This window comes from Talpa europaea, assembly GCF_964194135.1.
Source record: "Talpa europaea genome assembly, chromosome: 10".
Taxonomy (NCBI): Eukaryota; Metazoa; Chordata; class Mammalia; order Eulipotyphla; family Talpidae; genus Talpa; species Talpa europaea.
In genome coordinates, this window is record NC_140077.1 from 32,525,489 (window position 1) to 32,547,854 (window position 22,366).

Consider the following 22,366-nt stretch of genomic DNA (forward strand, 5'->3'; position numbering starts at 1 on the left):
TTGGATGACTTCTAAGGGCAGTGCTGTTAGTTGCACTTGACAGTGGGGAGAATGAACCCAGGTATGCTAGACAACTTTTCTAAGGCAACCCAGCTGATAAGTGTCAGGTCAAGGACTTTAAACTTAAAAATGCCTGACTCCCCTATCAAAAATTTTGAAAAGTAAAGGGATAATGCAGAAAAATAGTCACCATCAGTACAAGCATCCCCACAAATCTTAACAAATATGAAAGCTATGACTCAGGGACTAACATCACTAACATCACTATTATGGATAATACAGAAAGAAATCATTCCTTTTTTGGATATTTAGAAACACTTTGCATCTTTTCTTCTTTTCAACTTGACCTCCTTTCTTGCTCTTTTTTCTCCTCCCTGCATCCCTCCCTCCCTGCCTTCCTGCCTTCCTTCATGTTTACCATGCTTCTCTTATGAGAAATACAGAGTACAGGACATTGGAGTCATACAAACTTGGACACATGTCCAATGCATTCTGCTGTCAAGAAAGCCCTAAACTCTAAGGGTACTTATATTTAACCCAATATTCCAACAGAAAAACTGGGTAACAAACAAATAACTGTAAAATTATTGGATGGAAACTCAGACTATATAATAAAAGTGCAATATATAGCAAAATACTGTATTAGTTAGATATCTTCATCATGAAAGAATATAAGGAGGACTAAATTAAGATAAAAAAATGTAGGGGTATTGATAGATGGAAATCCAAATTTTACAGAGCATTACTAGGTAGTTTTCTGCATATAGCAGAAATTCTCATATCTTGACTTACTGTCTATCTGGATAACAACCGAAGTTTAGATTTATGGAAATATACACGTTTATGAATCTGTAAATTGATGTAACTTTTTAATAAAAACAATATTTGGATATTAAGTGCAATAGAAAATATCTACACATTTTGACCTTCTGGAAATTGATGGTACAAACATAGATGCCGAAGGCCGATTATCACAGCAATGTTTTCAGTATCCAAAACAATAAAAGCATAAAGTTAAAATATTTAAATATCCACCAGAAATGGAAGGATTGAATAACTCAAAGAATATTCTTTCCATGAAATTTTATGCTATTTTAAAAGGGAAGAATTAGGTACAAATATGTGAAGAAAATAAACGTGGAGAATTGTGTGTTTAATGTGCTCACATTCTTGTAAAAAATATAAATTGTTTATACATGATTATGTATTTTTATATCTGGTCAGAAAATGGTGAGGAAGGAAAGAGTCACACAGACACAACTGCTAATGTTGTTAACTCAGTTCAGTGGGATTAGAAAGTGTGGAAAATTTGCAGCACCAACATTTTTTATTTTTATAACTCTGCTCTTTAAAATGCAATAGAGCAGCTATGTATTTTTTATTTATAAAAGAATCTTTAAAAAGGAAAACATATAAGCTCCAATGATGTAAAATTCAGTATATTGTCTGCATTAAGAAGGAATAAGACCCCGAATGGACAAACTAAGAGAGACAAACTAACCATCCCAAGAGAGAAGAAAAACAGAGGTATTACATTCCCCCTTGACTTCAAGCTATGCTAAAGAGCAACAATAACCAAAGCAGTATGATATTGGAACAAAAGCAGAAAAACATGTCAATGGAAGAGAATAGAGATCCCAGAAATAAACCTATGCAGTCTTTGTCAAAGTTAATGTTTGACAAAGAAGCCATGATTATACAACGAAGAAAGAAAAACATCTTTAATAAATGGAAACATGAAAAAATGTGGCAAAATGTCAAAACTAGATCCATATTTAACTCTATGCACAAAAATTAATCAAAATTGATAAACACTTGGAGATAAGACCTGAAACCATAAAATGCCTAACAGAAAACACAGGGGATACACTACTGGACAGCAATCACAAGCAACCCAAAAGCAAGAGAAACAAGCAAAAAGAAACAAGTTGGACTACATCAAACTAAAAAGATTTTTGTACCTTGAAAGAAATCATCACAAAAATAAAAAGACAATTCAAAGATTGGGAGAAGATATTTGCATATCATACATCTGGCAAGGGGTTAATTTCCAAAATTATAAAGTACTAATAAAATCCAAAAAAAAAATTAAAAAATTGGCAAAAGACCTAAATAGACACTTTTACAAAGAAGACATTCAGATGACTTACTGGCACATAAAAAATTGTTCAACACCAGTTTATTATAAGGGAAATCAAAACCACATGGAATAATAAGAAAGGAAACAACAATTGTTGGTAAGGATGTAGAGAAAAGAAACTCTTATCCACTGTTGGGGAATGCAATCTGATGCATCCTATATGGAAAATAATATGGAGATATCTTTAAAAAATAAAAATGGAAATCCCATATGATCCAGGAACATCACTTCTGGGTATTTATACAAAGAATGTAAAAACAATGATGTGAAGATTTATGCACTCCTGTGTTCACAGCAGCACTATTCACAACTTTCAAATAATGGAGCCAACCTAAGTGTCCAATGACAGATGACTGGCTGAAGACATTGTGTAGAATTTGAGAATACTCGATGGAGTACTACCCATATATTAAAAAGATGAAGTATTGAGTTCAGGGACAAAATGGATAGATCATTTTGTCCCCAAATGGTCATTATGCTAAGTAAGTTACAGGGTGGTTTCACTTATCTGTGGTATATAAACAACGAAAAAACATATACTAGAAAGCACAACAAAACATTTCTTAGAACTGGAGAAATTATGCTGGTTACCAGAGGGAAAAGGGATTGTGAAGAGAGAAAAGGGAAGGCTCTGGCAAGGGAAGTTTGGTGAAGGGTGAGTGAAGCACTTGGAAGTATAAAAATGTAACTGCAGAGTTATATAGACATGTTAATGATGGAAAAATTAATTTACAAAAGCAAATAATAGGCGGGTTTCAGAAATACAGATAGTTGGCCTTTTGCAGAACTCAGTTGGGGTGGTTAGTTCATACTGGTGTGGCTGCATTGAATCAAGATCTACTTTTCAGAGAGGAAGGAGGACTGGTGAGGGTGGGGAGAGATGTGGGAGAAGATCAATATTTCGCACGCTTATAACTTTAAAAAAATGAGAAAATTGATGTGCTGCTTGTAATGTGATTGCAAAGCTTACAATTTTAATTGTAATTGGTGAAAATATGCATATGATTTTTATCTTTGCAATAATTCAGCACAATTCCTCTTTGTTGCCCATGGCAAACTATTCCTTATAGAGTGCTTTATTTATAATCTTCAATTTCTGAAAGTCTCTAGCTCACCTTCAGCCACTGCAACAAGTTGGGTCACAATGCACATCATTTTAAAAATCCATGAGATACTTGCTGAAGTGAGAAGACTTGGGGAAATTTTTTCAAAGTGCAAATGAGATGGAGGACATGAGTTCTAGATAGTTGTATTGGTGCCAAAGGACAAGTTAGTTTTCTCAGATTCTACTGAGCAGCAGAATAATGGCCGTTTCATTGGCTTCTAGCTCATATGGGCTGTTTGATTTCAAACCCCGCCTGTCTTATAAGCAACTGGGTCATTAACTTAAAAATGTCAACTTGTTCATGCTAATGAGAAGTGAATTAAAAGCCAAGGGACCTGATAGAACCTGCAGGTATTATAGATGTGCTCACAATGTTCCATCTTGACATTAATTCAGGCAGAAGTAGTGGGGAAGGGCAGGGTTCAGGGAGTAACCCCCAGAGATCTGTTCCCAGTTCTTCTGCCATGTCTCCTGGGAAAAGAGCAGGAGGCTGCTTAGGGAGGTGCAGTGAAAACGTGAAAAATCCAGCCCATCCTGAGCAGAGACCAAGGGAAGAGCTTAGAAACAAGGGCTCTGCTGCAGGAACAGAGAGGTTGCTTCAGAAAAAGTTCATAGGGTTCAGGGATGGAATGTTCCTTCAGCTTGGCCTTCTCCCCACAGTACTGTAGACCAGACCCTCAACCCCTTTCTTCAAAGACCCACAGCTCTCCTGACCTGAGAAAAGCTGGCAATCTCTAAGAGTCCCAGATTCTCTGCTTAAATTTGATATGAAATTAATGGCCAATTACCTGATTGTATTAATTTGCTAAGGAGGCTACCATAAAAACAACAAGGGAGGAGCTTAAACAAAATAAATTAATTTTCACAGTTCTGGAGGCCAGAAGTCCAAGGTGTCAGCAGGCAGGTTTCCAGTGAGGCCTCTCTCCTTGGTTTGTAGATGCCGTCTTCTCCCTGTGTCCACAGGCAGTCTTCCCTCTGAGTTTGTCTGTGTCTTAATCACCTCTCCTGACAAGGATGCTGGTCATAGAGATTTAGGGCTCATCAATATTACCTTGTTTTAACTTAATACAGCCACATTCTGAAGTGATGGAGTTTAAACTTCAACATATGAATTTGGGGGACAATTCAATTCATAAAATTGACTGCATTTTTATTCCTCAAATAATAACAGTTAGAAATGTGTATGTGTTCGTATCTGTGTTTATTTATGAGTGTGAAATGATTGCTTTTCTTCTTCATAATCCTTTTTTCTCTCTCATTTTCAACAACTACACTTGAACAGCCCCTGAGCTATGTACCTTCATGGGCCGTGAAATTATATTCTTCTGAGGGGTAAAGCATCTACACATCCATATTGAATAACTCTGAAACCCACTTCCATCACTATGTCAGTGACTACACTGAATTGGGTAGAAGCACTGACTTTCTAACTAGGAGGCTAGGATCTGTGTCTAGATCTGATTTGATTGTCAGCCTCTCCAATCTGTACAGAACCTAAAGGTGCAAACATTAAGTGCCCACTCTGTGCCGGGACCTTCACCAGGTGCTGTAGGGCTGAGCACACTGTATCGTATGACCCTTTCTAACTCTGTATCACCATAAGAATGCATGCACATTTTCATATTAATTTTATATCATACTTACTTGGTGTCAAGTATCTAAATGCTCTGGAGAAGTTAATTCATTTAATCTTCACAACAACCCCATGAGACAAGGATTCTCATTATATCCATTCTACAGTTGAAAAAACAGAGGCACAGGGCCACAGTCTAACCTGCCTGAGGTTAGATTCTCAGCCACTGGTGGGGCCTCCACCTGAACCAGACTGTCCAGAGCATATTTATTCTTCACAGTCTTGTGACAGAAATATCAACTATCATCACCTTGCAGATAAAGAGATTTATAGCTGGTTATATCAGGGGTTTCTAAATGTGAGACCATTTTTTTATCCACTGTTCTAGTGTGTTCACTTGGACACTATGTAATGCCCAGAACCTGACTCATCCTCCCTCCTAATCACACAGCCCTCATGAATACCCAGAGCCAAGCATAGTCACTTCTTCACATCAATATTTCAGAGTGTAGAGTCCAGGCAGGTCCATTTTGTGAAACAGAAAAAGCACAGGCTTTAGAGTCAAGTAAATCTTGCTTCAAACTTTAGCAAACTTAATTTCTAACTCTGTGGATTTAGCCATATTACTTTACTTCTCTAAGTCTCAGTCTCCTTATCACAAAAATGGGGATAATAATAACAAGTTAAAGGGGTCTTAAATGTTCAGCAAGTGATAGTTAACTTGCTCAACACAATCACTACTGAACAGTATAACAGATGGACAGAAATGTGTTACCCCAACAGGAGAAGACACTTTCCCACGTTGGAATCTGGGACTTGTTTTAACCCCAAGAAAGTGACAAAAGTGATGTGGATCAGATCTCAGTGTCAGGAGGTCTTGCAAATTTCCATTTCTTCTTTCAAACTCTTATAGGCCCATGAGAACAAGTCTGCGCTAGCGTACTGGAAAAAATGCAAAACCACATGGGACAGAACACAGTCATCCCAGCAGAGGCCATCGCAGACTGGCAAGCCCCAGCTGACTGGCCAGCTGACCACAGATGCCTGAAGCCTTGCTGAGACCAGCCAACCACTCTGTTCATTCCTGACAAGTAAAACACCATAGTTGTTTAAATTATTAATTTTGATATGTTTGTTAACTGATACAATGTTAGAAAAAGCTCAAGAAAGAATTCTCAGCTTTCCCTCGAGTAGCATTCCCTCTGTTCGAGTACTCTCCTGTTCACACTCATGTCCCCCCATGTGCTCATAAGAGGAGACCTACACAGACTACTCTGTTAGGTGGAGTCAGCATTTCCCCAACCTGACAAGTCCAATAGGGCCAGATGTCCATTTTTCTGGGTCTTTATTGATGATTCTAATAACAAAGGAGAACAGTAAACCTTTGCTTCTAGGGACTCAAATAAATCGTCCTTATACTTGCATCACATTGTCCTTATGTCCATATTAGCTTACGAAACTGAAATCATTTTGAGGGCTTTAGTGTTTGATTTTAGAAAAGAGACAGATACTTCTTTTGGCTAATAGAATATAATTCAATGTGTTAGGTGGAGTCAGCATTTCCCCATCCTGACCAGTCCAACAGGGTCAGATGCCCTTTTATATGGGTCTTTATTGGAACTTCAGTTCCTTGGCTACAGCCAAAGCACTAGGTCTGGATGGTCAAAGTGTACCCCAAGTCCCTATAGCAACTAGTAGCCTCCCATGAGCCTGAAGGACATGCAGCATTTATCAGGTCTGATGAAATTATTGTTGTGTCTTTCTCTCACATTATATTACACAGCAGGGAGATTAAAAATGACTGTCCTTATGGTGTCCTGAGTATATGTAATAGATACTTCCTACCCCAGTTGAAAGATGGATTTGGAATTCCACTAAGGCTGCTTGACTCCAGATCGCCTGAGTCCCAATTACGGTGGAGCGCCTTGCTGATGCATCTTTTGATTCTAACCCTGTATCAAGACAGCCCCAAATAAATGTCTGCTGCAGGATGGAGTGAACCTGAAATCATGGTGCATAAAGAACTCCTCTATCAGCCTCCCACCTGCCCCCTCAAACAAAGTTTTCATGTCTTAGAGTTCAACATAATTATTAGGAGCATCAGATTTCAGTTCCTAGTACAGACAATTTGCATCGTCTTGTATACATTCTTTAACATTGATGAGTCCCAGGCTGCTCATTTGTAAAATAATGAATAATATTTCTAGCATCGTGGCAAGGAAGCACACACACATAGTGAACAAGTTAGCATATATAGGATGCTCAGGATACTGCCCTGCATACACTAAGCACTGTCCTTATCATCTGTTCTCCATTTATATTTCCATCTAAATGACACTTTCAGAGCAGCGATTACTTGCCAGCTGCAAAACAGGCAAAGATACATGGATAGGCGAGAAGTGGCTCCTCTGTGAAAGGCTCTTGTAGGTGATAAAAGGGAAATTATGGAGCTGAAAACACAGATCTGAGGGAGGGGCTCAGGGTGGTGGCAAGGGGAAGCTTCTACTTTCCTCTCAGTCCAGGGAATTGAGGTAGAAATCTCAAGGAAGGTGATATTTGAGTTGAGTTTAAAAGGATGAGGGGAAATTTGACAGTTGAAAAGGTCAGGCATTCCAGGCAGAGGGAAAAGCCTGTGGGAAGACATGGGACAATCCAAGACCTGTATTTTGTTGCACAGAGTGTAGAGAAGTTCCCCCATCAGGCAGGGAGGCTGTTAGGATGGAGGTGCCAGGGGATGGAGCTGCAAAGGAGACAAGGGGCAGAAGGAGGTCTCCTAACTCTTGCAGAGGACTTTTTCCTCTTCAACTGCTTGTGTAAGAGGGAGGGAGTTAACATTATTTTGGAAGCTGGGAGACAAAAATTCCACTCAGGGAATGAATTGTGCTTGTTTAAACATGTCTTCATGAACCTTTTGGAATATGATTGGAAGCCCTGTGGGGGTTCTCTTTTGGGGTTGGAATATTTCAAGGGAAGATCGCTGTGTAGTAGAAGAATTACAAACGCTGCCCTAGAAGGGCTGTAGCAGAAGAGAAGAACAGAAAGAGGAGAGTCAGGGTGGAGCAGAGCTGGAGAGATGCTGAGGGGAAGGGGCACACAGGGGAGGCATTGCTGCCAGGGAAAGAGCTGAGGGGTAGCAGGGAGCCACAAACGCTACTGAGAGGAGGAGGTGCTGTCTGTCACTGGCTCTTAGGAGGTTACTGTACAATGTTCTCAAGCCTTGTCTCATGCAACCAACAACCTGCATCCATGGTGTTAGTGAGAAACCCAGGGGCAGGGGCTGGGTTCCAAGTCTGGTCAGTCTAGGGCAGAGAGACAAGTAAATTACTGAGGGAAGTGACAAATCAAAAAGGTACAGAACAACAATGAGGTTACAGGGACCTCCCTGGTGGTGCATGGAATTAAGACACAACCTGTGAATCTGTCCGCAGCCTCTACAGCACTAGTTAGATTCCTGGCCAGCCAGAGAGCAACCCACGTGGTGCAGCAGACCTCTCCTGTCACGCCTGCTGCTCCCCTCAGCAGTGTTTTCAGTCAGTCTGCCTTGTTCTGTTCCCCACTCTGTCTCTGGTGAATCCTCTCACCCCCCCATACCTCTGGCCTGTACCCCGGTTCTTGTATGCATAAATAAATAAATCTTAAAAAAAAAAAAAAAGAAAAATGAGGTTACATAAACACATAAGCCCCAGGAGGTCTCAAAAACAGGGGAAGTATTAACCTTTCCAACAGAAGTAGCGCAAACTTTATTTACATACTGAAGAACAAAGAGATACCTGCTATAGCCCTTTTTTTTTTTTAAATTTGTGATGGTATACATTTTTTTTAATATTTTATTTTATATAATTCTTACATCATTTTTCATTTTTGCACAATGTATGCATTTTCGTTTTGGTTATATTCCTCATACAATTGCACCCCCCCCTTATTTTGACCCTAATCCCTCCTCTCTCTGCCCCTTCCCCCTGTAGTGTGTCTCTGGTTTATAGTTGCTTGTTGATTTTGATTTTTGCTTTGTATCACTCTTAACTGCACATTTTTGTCATGTATCACCCATGATATATGCACTCAGGACATCTTTTTAAACCAGCATGTATTAATCAGAACTTCAGGAGAAATGAGGATGTATGATAATGACATTATTTAAAATTTGGAATCCTTAATTGTATTGTAAATTTTCATGCCCATTTTCTCCCTCAGTGGTATTATCCCAGACTTTTAAAGTTTCTCTACAGCTTTTTGTTTACTAAGTCCATAAATTAGAGTGTACTGGAACAGGAGGGTTCCAGATGCAGTATGCTTTCACTAGTAGCAGAAGAGAATGCTAGGAATGTTTTAGAACCCACAGGAACTCAGAAATGGTTAAGTGTTTTCCTCAAGCATTGCTGAATAGCAAGGAACAGAAGCCCTTGCAAAATATCATGGACAAAAGGGAGGTTCTTTCAGAAGGATATAGTAATTGCCTCAAGGAACCCAAGGCAAATTGTGGAATCTGGCTTGGAAGGGAAAAATACAGAACTGGAAATTCCAGACTCAAGGTCACTGCCTGATCTCTAGGGCCATCTGGTCTCTTGACTCTGTTTCTGCCAGCTGCATTTTTGTCTCCTTTGCAGACAGTTTCCCCTAACTCAGTGTGCCAGGGCACATAGCCCTGTTCTAGACAGGCAAGAAATCGGTTTTCCAGTCAAATGCTCCACAGAGGCCGCCGCGTCTCCATCTCAGTTCAGATTTCCAGGAGCCTGAATCTCCTGATTTGTCACTGTAGATTGGCTCCTGTGTCAGATGATTTTCTTCCTTCCAACCATCTGTACTTGGGAATGGAGGCAGGTCATGTGGAAATAGGCTCTCACATACAAAATAAGCTAGTTTCAAAGAAATAAGATTAATACAAATGTGCTCTGTGTCTGTGGGGTAGCATTGCTAAAATTTATAGTGTCTCCTCAGCAGAGATTGGACACTGGTTTTCAGAGTGCCTGTGCAACCTTAGGCCAGACACTTTCTTTTCATTTTACTTTCTCCTCTCAGCCATTTTGGGTAGGAGACATGTTGGTCACCATATTATGATTAGTGACTCCCTCAGAGCCTCATACTACTTCAGGGTGGGACACAGTATAATCTGAAGATTGCCCCTTTCTTCAAGAATAGGAGGATGTGGTGGGCCTGCTCTGTTGCCAGCTCATTCATTAGCATGCAGGCCTTCCTAACCCCTGGCTGTGCAGGTCCCTGGAATGTGCTAGAGGAGCTGGGTAGACTTGTCAGGGAGCTGGTCATTGATTTTGCTATTGCAGCAACAGTACTTTAAAAAGCTAAGAGTTCACAGAAAGACCATCCTGTGAAGGGATTGCTTGGCGAAGGAAGCCTTGTAGAAAATTAACTGGATTAGAGGAGGTGGCACAGTCTACTGCGGCATGCAGGGCAATCCCATGGGCCTCTCTCATATACTTATATACTTACACATGCGCGCACGCACGCGCGCACACACACACATCCCTACACAACATGCATGGATATAAAATCACTGATATTTCAAGTTTCCCAAAGCCTTTTATTTTCTAAGCCCACAACTAGGTGGATGGTACCAGAACATATGGATACATATTTGTATTCCTATATCTTAAACACACACACACACACACACACACGCACACACACAAAGTTTCATCTCAACTATCTCAACTTTGCCTCTTGCTGCCTATGTGATTCTGGATAAATCTTTCTATCTCTGATGCTCACTTTCTGCACCAATAAAATGAAAGTAATTATAGACTTTCAATGGTGAAGTGAGATAAGATGAAATGCTATCTGTAAAAACTTAGTACCTGCCACATATTCAGTCATCTACATATTTAAACTAAATTTTAACTATTTTAAATCACTTTTATATAGATTCATATACATACCCTCATTCATGGACATGCCTTCACATATTCCTCTACACAAGTCTTTGCATGTACAACCATAAATGCCAATACACATAATGATTTCATACAGTCCATGGATAGTATTAGCATTTGCAACCATTCATATACGTATGTGTGTATATGTATTTAAATGTGTATATATATATATAAGCATATGTAAACTTACTCTCTGATGTACTCACATCAGACATGTATGTATAGACATGTTTATGTATTAGACATTAAACATACATATCTGCAGATTGTGTTTGTATATGTACTTTGCATAGTAAGAATGTAACTCTAATACGAAGATAAGCCAAGATAATTCATATCTCTGAAAATAAGCCAATGGTCTGAGGACCTTATTCCCTCTTACATGAAAAACTACATCTGTTGCTTCTTTGGGGGAAAAACACCTAGACTGCAGACATGCACTCTGTGATCTTCATTAGTCTGTTAGTGATGAAGGAGGTCATCATTTCATACCAGGTGTGAAGGAGAGACACCCACTGGCCAGGCTGGGGAGTGGGCTCGGACCTTCCCCAGCCCAGCATGAAGCGCCAATCAACCATGAGATGGGCTGTTCTCCTGCCAAAGCTCTGTCTTCAGCTCTGGTTCACTGAAGGCAGGGCTTGGTTATACAAGGTGTTTTTCTTCTTTCAGTGATACGCTTTAAGGTGAGCTGTTTGGAAAGCTTCACTTTGTATTCCTGAGCATGTGTGCGCAGTGGGGGTGCTGTGTGCGAGGCACCAGCGTCCTCTCAATCTATCTGCAGAGTCCCTGAGTCATTGGGAAATTGAATTCGTGTTCAGTGGCTGTGAGGCTGAAGCACGAGGCTGCAATCTGCTCTGCCTACTACCGCCCGGGCATCTGTGGGCCTCTGCTGATGTGCCATAGCCATGAGTCTGTGTGGGGCCTGTGGGTTTGTATGGCTCACTTTGGGGGAGATGCCAGACATGAGGGACTGGAACTGTGGGCAGAACTTTGTGCAGAAGGACAGTAGGATGCCTCCCTTATATGGCCTCTTCCATTTGTAAATTGTGAAAGGGATGAAGAAGGAAGACTTTGATCCATCAAATTTATAGATTCAATAAATGTTGCCATTTCAGACAGCAGGGATCCCTGGGGATAATTTTTCCATGTATGCTTAGATAGCAGAGAGGGAGAGACAAATGCTAAATATTCTGCTGTATTTATGAAATGTCAAATGTGCTTTCCGGGGTAATTACATGAATATTGAATAGCCTTGCTGAAATTTACAACCTTGCAACTGAATGTTTGGGGTTGCTTTTGCCAGCAGCCTCCCTGTCGACAGGACAGCAGCCCTGGCACAAAGGACCCAAGTGGAATGGAGTCCAGCCTGGCCCTGCCCAGCCTGACATTGCCATTGCAGCTGGATGACTTGGCTTGATTCACAATTACTGACCACATAAGGAGCCCATGTCAGGTCCAGTGGGTATCTTTAGCATAAAGAGGGGACTGAGTTGACATTAAATATCCCACAATTCTCCAAAAAAAAAATATATTTTGCAGCAGTTATCCCGGATTTGGCAGAATAGCTTATAACAGATGAGAACCCAGGGCTATTCTCTTGGGAAGATGAATCATTCTTGTGCTGGTTTCTCCAAAATCTTGGCATCTCTTTTGAGAAGAATATTCTAGATTCTAGCATGCAATCAAGCTCCCCATTAACTTAGGCAAAATCGCATGCCCTTTCCCACTTTAGATCTAGGGTAGCATTAAAACATGGGGTTGGGGGTTGCATTGTTCTCCTTTTTGTAAATTTTCAGTTAATCACTTCAATAACTGTCATGGGGGCATTCTCTGGTCCTCTTTCTCTGTAGCCAACAATAACCTTTGTATTGTGAATATGACTAATCTCAGATCAAACTGTTAAAGCCCCTCACTTGTTTTGCTACTTTCTTTTTACACCTCCCCCCACCCCAGGATGATTTGAATGACATCTTATTTGTTTCCTTGCTTATAGTTTATCCTTCACATTGTCTTCAGAGTCTTTTTCTTTTCTTTTTTTTTAAGATTTATTTATTTATGCATACAAGAGCTGGGGTACAGGCCAGAGGCATTGGGGGGGGTGTGAGAGGATTCACCAGAGACAGAGTGGGGAACAGAACAGGCAGACTGACTGAAATACACTGCTGAGGGGAGCAGCGGGTGAGACATGAGAGGTCTGCTGCTCCATGTGGGTGGCTCCCTGGCCGGCCAGGGATCAAACTAGTGCTGCAGAGGCTGTGAATTGCTTCACAGTGCCATGCTTAACCCTTTGCACCATCAGGGAGGCCCCAGAGTCTTTTTCTTTAAGATGTCATAATTGTACTTTACATATGTATCACCCACTCTTTCTCCTAAGCCCCATGCTATAGATCCTTTTTGCCACTCCCTACTTCTTCGGCTTCCATACTCTTCAAATCTCTGTACCTTTGTGTATGCTGCCACTACTGACCAAAGGCCTTTCTTCCTTTTCTTTACCTAAAACATCTCTACTTAGCTGGTAAAGTCTACTGCAAATGATAAAGGTGGCTGATCTCAGAAAACTGGTACTCTCATATGAATTCATTTCCTCACAGCTCACCAGATACGGACAAACTCAAGAGTCACATGAGCTTTTCAGTTATTATGCAAACCTACCAGGAGTTTTGGGAAAAGGGAATAGATAAGAGAGATGGTCGTAAAGAGTATGATTGAATGATGTGTGGAAGAGGAAAGACTGTCCCAAGAGGGGATGGAATGAATCTAGTACTTCTTGTATTGTAATAGGTGAGCCATGGGCTCATCACAGCGCAGGGTGATGTGGAGACCAGTGTGGGGTGAAATGAGAATTCTGGAGACAGGACACCTGCAATATAGGGTATGGGCCATTCAAGAACATCAGAGGTGAATTGGAAGGAAAAAGTGACACCAACTGAACTGTCTAGTGTCACAACTTTTAGACTGAGGCAACTTGAAATCTACCTTTGCTTTTAGTGGGCAACCTGTTCTAGCAGTCAGTTACAAGGATCACAGCTCCTAGCTGTAACTGTTGTCACCTCTCAGGACGAGAGTGGTGGAAGTGGCTCAGAGTGAGGGCAAGATTACTCAATGTCCATTTGAAACAATGAGAAATCTAGAGGGTCTCCACCAGAAGTAATGTGCATCCCCGATCCAAAGGCAGTCTCCTATTTATTAGCATTGAGTTCAAAGGTGGGACAAGTACATAGGGAGTGTACATGCATGGGGGATGGGATTAAGGATGTAAGCTAGGGTGGAACGACCAGAGCATATTGCCTGGGGGGCTCCATTACCTGCCAGTCTAAGCATATTATCTCTTTTCTAATGTCTGCCTGCTGGTACCAGTAAATACTGGTTTCCCAAAATGTTCCTCATATCAGGACTTTTTCCCTTGGTGAGAAGTCCCCTGCATGACCCTTCACCTAGCTAACAAGCAGGAACTGTGGTTACCAAGCAATATTCCCAAGAATAAGGAAGGCTGGGGATTCCACCACGGTCACCACTTTTGTGATAATTATAGGGCCCCTCAGTAGTTACATTCTTCCCGCTGATCCCATTGCACTTCTTCCAGGCTGAGGGAGCTCTAGAGAGATGCAGTGAAACTCTGTTAATCCCTATGCAAAAGCTCTGAGCACCTGGCACATATCCACCTGGATTAGGCAGTGCCATTGCCCTGTATCAGTCTTTATTTGCCCATCCATCAAAGAATGCCACTCTGGTCATTGAGGCTTCTCATCTTAGATGGCTTTTGCCTACACCTCTCCTATAGATTTCAGATAATGCTGAGAATTTTTTCCACCCTCTCATCTACTGACATTCAATTCAGTGGAGTTCTTCTTGATACCAAGAAAGTAGAGAGCCCTACCTAACTGGGGGGTTGGGGGGAGGCACCATTCTTTTAGCTATGTGCTATATTTCAAAAACGTCTAAAACCTTCAAGTTGGCAAATGAGACCTAACAGATAGGTTCTTATAGTGAAACGTTTTTAAGTCCACATAAGGTGAAGATTGAGTCTGTGCTCTGCCTTGAACTTCCCATCAGACAAAAAACCTTACTGTCACCCCCACCCCCCTGATTCTATGGATCCTCCATTTTCTCTTCTCTTTCTGTATTCCTTTTCCTTGCAGCCCTCCCTGACTTGTGATTCTGCCTCTCAATGCTCAAACTCACCATCTTGTATTGTGATTGTAATTCTTTCCAGTTTTCAGGTCCTAGTATAGCTTATCTAAATTTCAGAGCCTTAGGGGTTATTCCCTGAGCAGTTTCAGTTGGTGGCAGGTGGGGTGAATGATCTTTTGTCTCAGTTCTGTTAACTCCAAATGAGTCGTGGACAGGCAAATTTGTGGTGGTCAGGGGGATTTCATACCTGGGTTATGACTTCAAATACTATTTTTTATGAGAATAAATTTCCTTCTGAAGACCGCCTAGCCTCATCTTTGTTCTTAACTCTTTAGAGGCGATACCACTGTTCTTATGATCCTGAGAACACAGTCTCCCCTGCCTTAATCTGTTTCATTTTAAGAATGTTTCTTGCATTAAGAGACAGCGAATGTATAATGCTCAAACTGTTTCTGTCAAATTATTGGCGAAGGAAAGGGAACAACTATGATTTCCAAATCCAAATCCTTCCCAGGGTTCTGTTTTTCTGGAGCCGTGGATGGTGGACTAGACTTTCTCTTTGTAAATTAGTCATTAACCTTAAAGTTATTGGCTGGACTTTTTGTACTTTTCAAGCTTTATATTAGCAGGCAGATTGAAAGTCAAGGTCCTTTTCCTATGCAGGATTCCTGCATGCATGGCTCTGCGTGGATGCAATGAATCTAGATCATGCTCTTTGAAATGCATGGACTGTGAACAATGGGCTGAGACCAAAGAAAACCAGAGAAATATTTGTGTCCAGCAGCTGAGATTTATGCTGAGGGTTGTGGAGAGTGGCTGAGCTTCCAGATGGCAGCCCAGACCGCTATATACCTCATAACTCTAGTACTCTGCACAATAAACTTTCTTGGCAAGAATTAGAGATGAACAAATGGATCAGCTGATTAAAGTCCAAAGTCCTGCTTACCTTATCCAAGGTTGGTTGTGTTTAGGAAGAGTGTGGTAGCCCAGGGTAGTTAAAAAATTCATGATCTTTAGTAAAAAATATTTCACTATTTTATTGAGCCAATATAATTTGATCTGTGAACCAGTCCACTAGGAATCTCATTTCCAGAGATTGAACTTTTCCAAGAATATCTATGGGGAACAACTGACCACAAGGTACATTTGAAGAGCACTCCTCAACATTTGATGTATTGTACTCAGACCATCTTGCTAAAATGCACATTATGTTCTAGTGGGGCTGAGAAGAGGTATGAGATTTGGTAATTTTGTTAAGTTCTTAGGTTTTGGTGATGCTGAAATTGCTGGTCCCTGGACCATACTATGTGTAGCTTGCTCAAGGGTTCTCAACAGGGGTTAGAGGCAGGAAGAGATTTACCTCCCCTTCTTGAGGATATCTGCTAACATCTAAGGGTTTTTTTTTTTTTTAAGATTTATTTATTTATTTATACAAGCACTGGGTACAGTCAGAAGTGCAGGAGGGTGAGAGAATTCACCAGAGCCAGAGCAGGAAGCAGAGCAGGCAGAAGGACCGAAGTACACTGCTGAGGGGAGCAGCAGGTGGCAGGAGAGGTCTGCGCGCCATGCAGGACCCTCCTCCAGTGGCTGGGGAGCAGCCAGGGATCGAACCAGCACTGCAGAGGCTGCGGGCAGCTTCAAAACCCAGCGCTCAACCGCTGCGCCACCGGGGAGGCCCAACCTCTAAGGGGTTTTTGATTGTCAGATCTAGGGGGATGCTAGTGTCATACAGTGGAAGAGGCTAGGGATACTGCTAAAGATTGTACAAAGTACAGGACACTCACCACAGAAAGCATTATCTGGACCAAAATGTGAATAGTGCTGAGGTTGGGAAATTCTGCTATCTAGGAAAGAACACAGATTTGCAGTCTGATTGACCTGGGGTCAATCCATGATCACTCCACTTAGCGGCGGTAACCCTTACAATACATTCTGAATCTCAATTCTTTTGAGAACTACATAACTAGGATCAGCAGAATGCAGTAAATGTTCAATAATACTTGATACCAATGAAAAGAAGGTCAAAGAACTGTCTTCTTTGGAGATCTATAGAAAAGCAATTATCATTATTGAGTACCTGTTATTGTTTACCTAGATAAATATTTCGGATATCTCAGAGACATTTCATATTCTACAGTCAAAGCCAGGGGCATAGGCTATTTCTTGACAGTCTCTTGCAATATTAGATTTCTAAGAAAAATCTGGTGCTTCAATCCCTAATGTTATGCAGATATTGACAACAGCTTTTCTCAGGAAGTATTAGATTATAATGGACCCTTGATGGAGAGAGTTGGGTGTGGTATCTTTGACCATCACAAAAACAGTAGCATTTTCATCATGCGAAAGGCACACAGCTTTGATTTGCAAAGGCATGAGCACAGCAGAGTCCCACTGCTGCCCTAGGTTTGCTCTCAGAACATGGGCAAAACTATTCCAGTAGGGAGGTCCCAGCAGGGGTGGAGGAGAAGAAAGAGACTGATGTTGAAGTTTGTGCCATTCGGGAAACACCTGAGGCTTATGCCTTCCCATGTGTCTTACAGAGTTTTCATTGTCTGTCATACCTGTTCTACAACTCCTCCGTGCAACACATAAACTGATGAGCACAAACACATATAGCTTCCTCACTCAACACACACAAACACACACACACACAGAGTGTTCCACCTATGTCTCCACAGATGAATCTTTTTCTGACTGTCTGTAAAAAGAAAAACATCCAGATGGCATAGTTGGAAAAAAAATTTCTGTGTTTTAGGGAATCTACAAAACTCTTTATCATCCCAGCAGGAACGGAAAGATCCTAGAAGGACATGGGGTACTCAAGAAGAATGTTCAGCATGTGCTTGACATCTTGGTAGAACTTTCAAGAATCTTGTCTGGACTTCTATCTTGCCAAAGAGGTCAGCATCAAAGTTCTGGGATCCATAGTTTGCCTTTTTCTGTATCCTCCATTTTTACCATGATTGTCTCCAGCTTGTCTGCCTGTAGAATTTTACGAAGACAGTTAACTACAAGGTTCTTATATTTGCTGGGCGGAGACAATTAGATAGGCTAATATGGTATAGCAGTGGATTAGAAAATCAGGATTTTGGGATTGAATTTGTTGGAAAGACTAACAGAACATAGCACATGGTCCTATTCATGGCTATGATTTACTACAAGCAAAAGGATACTAAGCATAATTAGCAAAAGGAAGTTCATGAGAAGTCTGAGGGAAACCAGACTTAAACTTCCAGAGTCCTTTCCCATTAGAATCACATGGGAACACTTCATCCCTCCCACTTTTGCCCCAGGTAACATGTGTGAAGCATTACTGGCTGGGAAGCTCATTGAAGACTCAGTGCAGAGGTTTTTTTTTATTGAGAAATGATAGACTGGCAGCCTCTATCTGGAATAAACCAAAATTCCAGACTCCCAAAAGAAAAGCAGGTATTCATTATGAACCACTTTGCTTTCGCAAATGGTTGAGATTCAGTGATTCAATCTTACCAGATTATGGTGGGAACCCTCCTGAAATCTGAGTTTCCAGATACCAGCCATGGACGGCCTTGTAAGAAGCAAGGAATTGAGGTCCCCGATGTGACTGTTATCTGTACAGTCCTGGATGCTGCTCTGGCTCTTCTTGCTGTCCTTCCTAGTTGGCAGTTCGTGGGAGCCCAGAGCTCCAGAGCTGTGACAAGGTATCTTGAGTCCCACATTCCTCCCAAATAGACAGACAGCTGGTTCTCAGGCAGGGCTGCCTGGATCCTTTGAAGATGCAGGTCCTCGGGGAGAGTACTATAATTCCCAGGGATAACAGGTTATGCCAAAACAAAGACAATCTCCTCTCAAAACCTTCTAAGTCTGGAAGATCGGCTGCTCCATTTTCTTCATCTTTGAATCAGAAATACTCGGGATTTTATTCTTATAAGTCAAAGGATCTTTTTGAAGAATGGTATGTAAGATTTTTTTTTCTTTTTGACTTGAAAGCTCACATGATTCTTTATCTCTGAAATTAAAAGCTTTCCCCTCCCCCTCTAGGATATGCCTTATCATATTTTCTTATTATTAACTGTCTAACTTGTAACAGTTCCTCTCAGTTTCTTATCTTAGATCATTTTAATGTTTTCTCATAGTCAATGAAGTTTTCTTCTATTAGATCTGTAATTATTGAGGCCCTCCCTTGGTGATACTGACCATTTGGGGACTGAATCTCTTTGTTCTGTCTTGTCATTCATTTTCTAACATATTCTTTTATATTGTTGAGATTTCTTCATTCGTTCATTAAACAGTCATTCAAAGATAACATTTTGGGCCTCCCTTGTGGCACAAGGGGTTAAGACGCAACCTATGAAAAGCAGCACAAGTTCTATCTCCCTGGCTGGGAAGCTACCCACATGTTGCAGCAGACCTCTCCTTCTCGCCTGCTGCTCCCCTCAGCAGTGTATTTCATGAGATCTGCCTATTCTGTTCCCCATTCTGTCTCTGGTGAATCCTCTTACCTCCCACAGCTCTGGCCTTTACCCCAATTCTTGTATGTATAAATAAATCTTTTTTTTTAAAGATTTATTTATTTTATACAAGAACCGGGGTACAGACCAGATGCTCGGGAGGGTGAGAGGATTCACCAGAGACAGAGTGGGGAGCAGAACAGGCAGACTAACGAAATACACTGCTGAGAGGAGCAGTGGGCGAAAGAGGAGAGGTCTGCCCTGCCATGTATAAATAAATCTTAAAAAAAAAACAAAGCAAAGATAACAGTTTTATTCGCTTTGACTGCTATAATAAATCTTCATAGATTTGGTGACTACACTGTGGTCTGACAGTAACCTCACCCTGACCGAGAAGCAGAAACAAGTAGAGCCTTGAGTTCTTTCACATCTGTTTAGTGTCACCAGAAATGAAGATTCCTGGTTGGGACTTGGGTTGGAGAAAGAGATAGGCTCTGGAAGCCTCATGAAAAAAGCCACAGAGATGTCATTACTACCTGGCACCAGCTAGGAAACTACAAGATCACAGTTGGGTGAGAGGTGGGAGCTGCTTCTGACGCTAGCCCAGGGTCCAAGTACTTCTTAGATGGTGTTCTTGACCTCCCCCTTCCCCCCATGGAAGTATAGATGAAGTATAGTTGCAGATTTCTATACTAACAATGAGTAGCATGGTTGAATACAGAGAAAGATCTCCTCTGCTGTGGGAGTGGTATGGTTGAAAGGAAAGATGTTATGTGCCTTCCATTCCTGGGAGCCCTTGTAATTCCCTGTAATTGCTGCTGCTACTGCTGTTGCTGTTCAAAACCCCTTGAATTAAATGATTTAATAGTAATAATGATGAGCATTAAGGGGAGCAGATTCCTTGTTATTCATCTTATTCTGCTATCTCTTTGGAATTCTTTTCACTAGTTTATCTTCAAATAGAGGTAATTGAAAATTAATTTTTGCCATAAAAATAAAAACCCTCCTAATGTAATTGAAGCCACCAGAGATGGTCTGCTTAGTCAAAACAGTAATCCTTTCTAGTCACTTCTTTCCGGTGGTGTTTTGGGGGTTATTTTACAACATCTATGAGAGAAAGAGGTAGATTATCCTCTATTGAGTACTTGCCACACAATAGGTGCTGGGATCAAGTACCTGTGTTATTTCATTTGGTCCACAAAACAAGCCAGAAAATAAAATAATAATAACCCAATTGGCCGATGATAAAACTTAAGTAGAGGTGAGATTGGAAAATACATGTTTGAGTGAGGGCTAGGAGTTTTAGTAGTTTCTGTTCCACCATAACCTGGAAATATATGTCTCAAAGATCAACTTACCTAGAACCTACACAGGTGACAGAATATCCATCCCAGAGCTTCTATCCATTTGCTTTACCTGGTGTGGGGTCAAGTTCCTCCTCCATTAGGGCTTGATAAGTCATTTTTTTTGCAGATATGAAAGAATTTTCATACACTCTACCCCCTACCAAAATCAAAGGTCTGTTGGCTATTTCTCACCCTAGTACTAGACTGTGCGAGGCTGGGTTTGTGATTGTCTCTGTCACTAAGGCTTGCTATACCTTCACACTTTTCATTAACTTCTAGTTTTATTATTTATCTGAAACTACATTTTTAAGCTGCATTATGGTATATTTCTTCCCCTAAAAAGATCTTTAACCCAGGCATTCCACTGCTTCTACAAACCATGGAAGCTGAACTTTGTGCTCATGCCTGGGGGGCATCAGCTCTAGGAAAAGGGAAACTCAGTGTGTGCTCCTGCCTCTTGGATTGCATGTCATGTAAATGAGGAGCTATTTATTCTTTCAAAGATGATTAAAGTATTTTTGGTCACATTAAAAAGGAAAGGTTGCAAAAGTTTCTATATACAGATGATGAACTAGTATAAAGAGAAATCAGGAAAAAGATCCCATTTACAATGATATAAAAAATTAAATGCTTTTGAGTAAATTTAACCAAAGAAGTAAAAGACCTGCAAACCCAAGTGCTAAGATATTGTCAAAAGAAATATAAGACACAGAGAAATTGGAAGGTATTCCTTGCTCATGGAATGGAATGGAAGAATTAACATCATTAAAACAGCTAAGGAAATACACAGATTCAGTTCAAGCCCCATCAAAATCCCAATGGCATTCTTCACTTAAAAGGAACAAGAAAATTATGAAATTTATTTGGAATATAAGACCCCAAATAACAAAAACACTCCTAAGGGGAAAAATATGGAGGAATGGTGTTCCTTAATTTCAAACAATGCTATAAAGCAAGAGTAATTAAAACAGGTCGTTACTGGAATAAATACACATCAGTGAAACCATAATTAAGAGATCAGAAATAAAATCACAATATACAGATTACTCATTTATGACAAAGTGGCTGAGAGCTTAGGATGTGGTAAGAAAAGTCTCTTCAATAAATGATATTTGGTAAACTGAACACCAACTTGCAAAAGAATAAAACTAGACCATCATCTCACACATTCACAAAAAATAAGTCACAATGGATTAAAGACTTGCGTATAAAACTTGAAGCCATAAATTTTATAAAAGAAAACAGGTGATGTACTCCTTGACATTAGCTTCAGAAATGTGTTTGGGGACTAGTCTCCAATGATAAGGGAAACAAAAGCAAAAATAAACAAATGGATTACATCAAAGTAAAAAGCTTCTGCCCAGTTAGAGAAACTTGCATCAAAACGAAAAGACACCTATTGCATGGAAGAAGATATTTGCATGTCACATATCTTAAAAGAATTAAGTATACAAAAATATACAAAGAACTCATTAAAATCAAATAACCCAATTTTTAAAAAAAGGCAGAGGATCTGAATAGATAGTTCTCCAAAGAAGACATATAGACGGCCAATAGGCACATGAAGAAGATGTTCATCGTCTCTTTTTTTTTTTTTATAAATTTTATTGTTATATTCCCCATACAATTGCAGCCCCCCCATTCTGACCCCAATCCCTCTCCTCCTGCCCCCGCCCCCCTAAAAGTGTCTCTGGTTCATAGTTTTTTGTTGATTTTGATTTTCACTTTCTTATAGTTATTCATTTTCCTG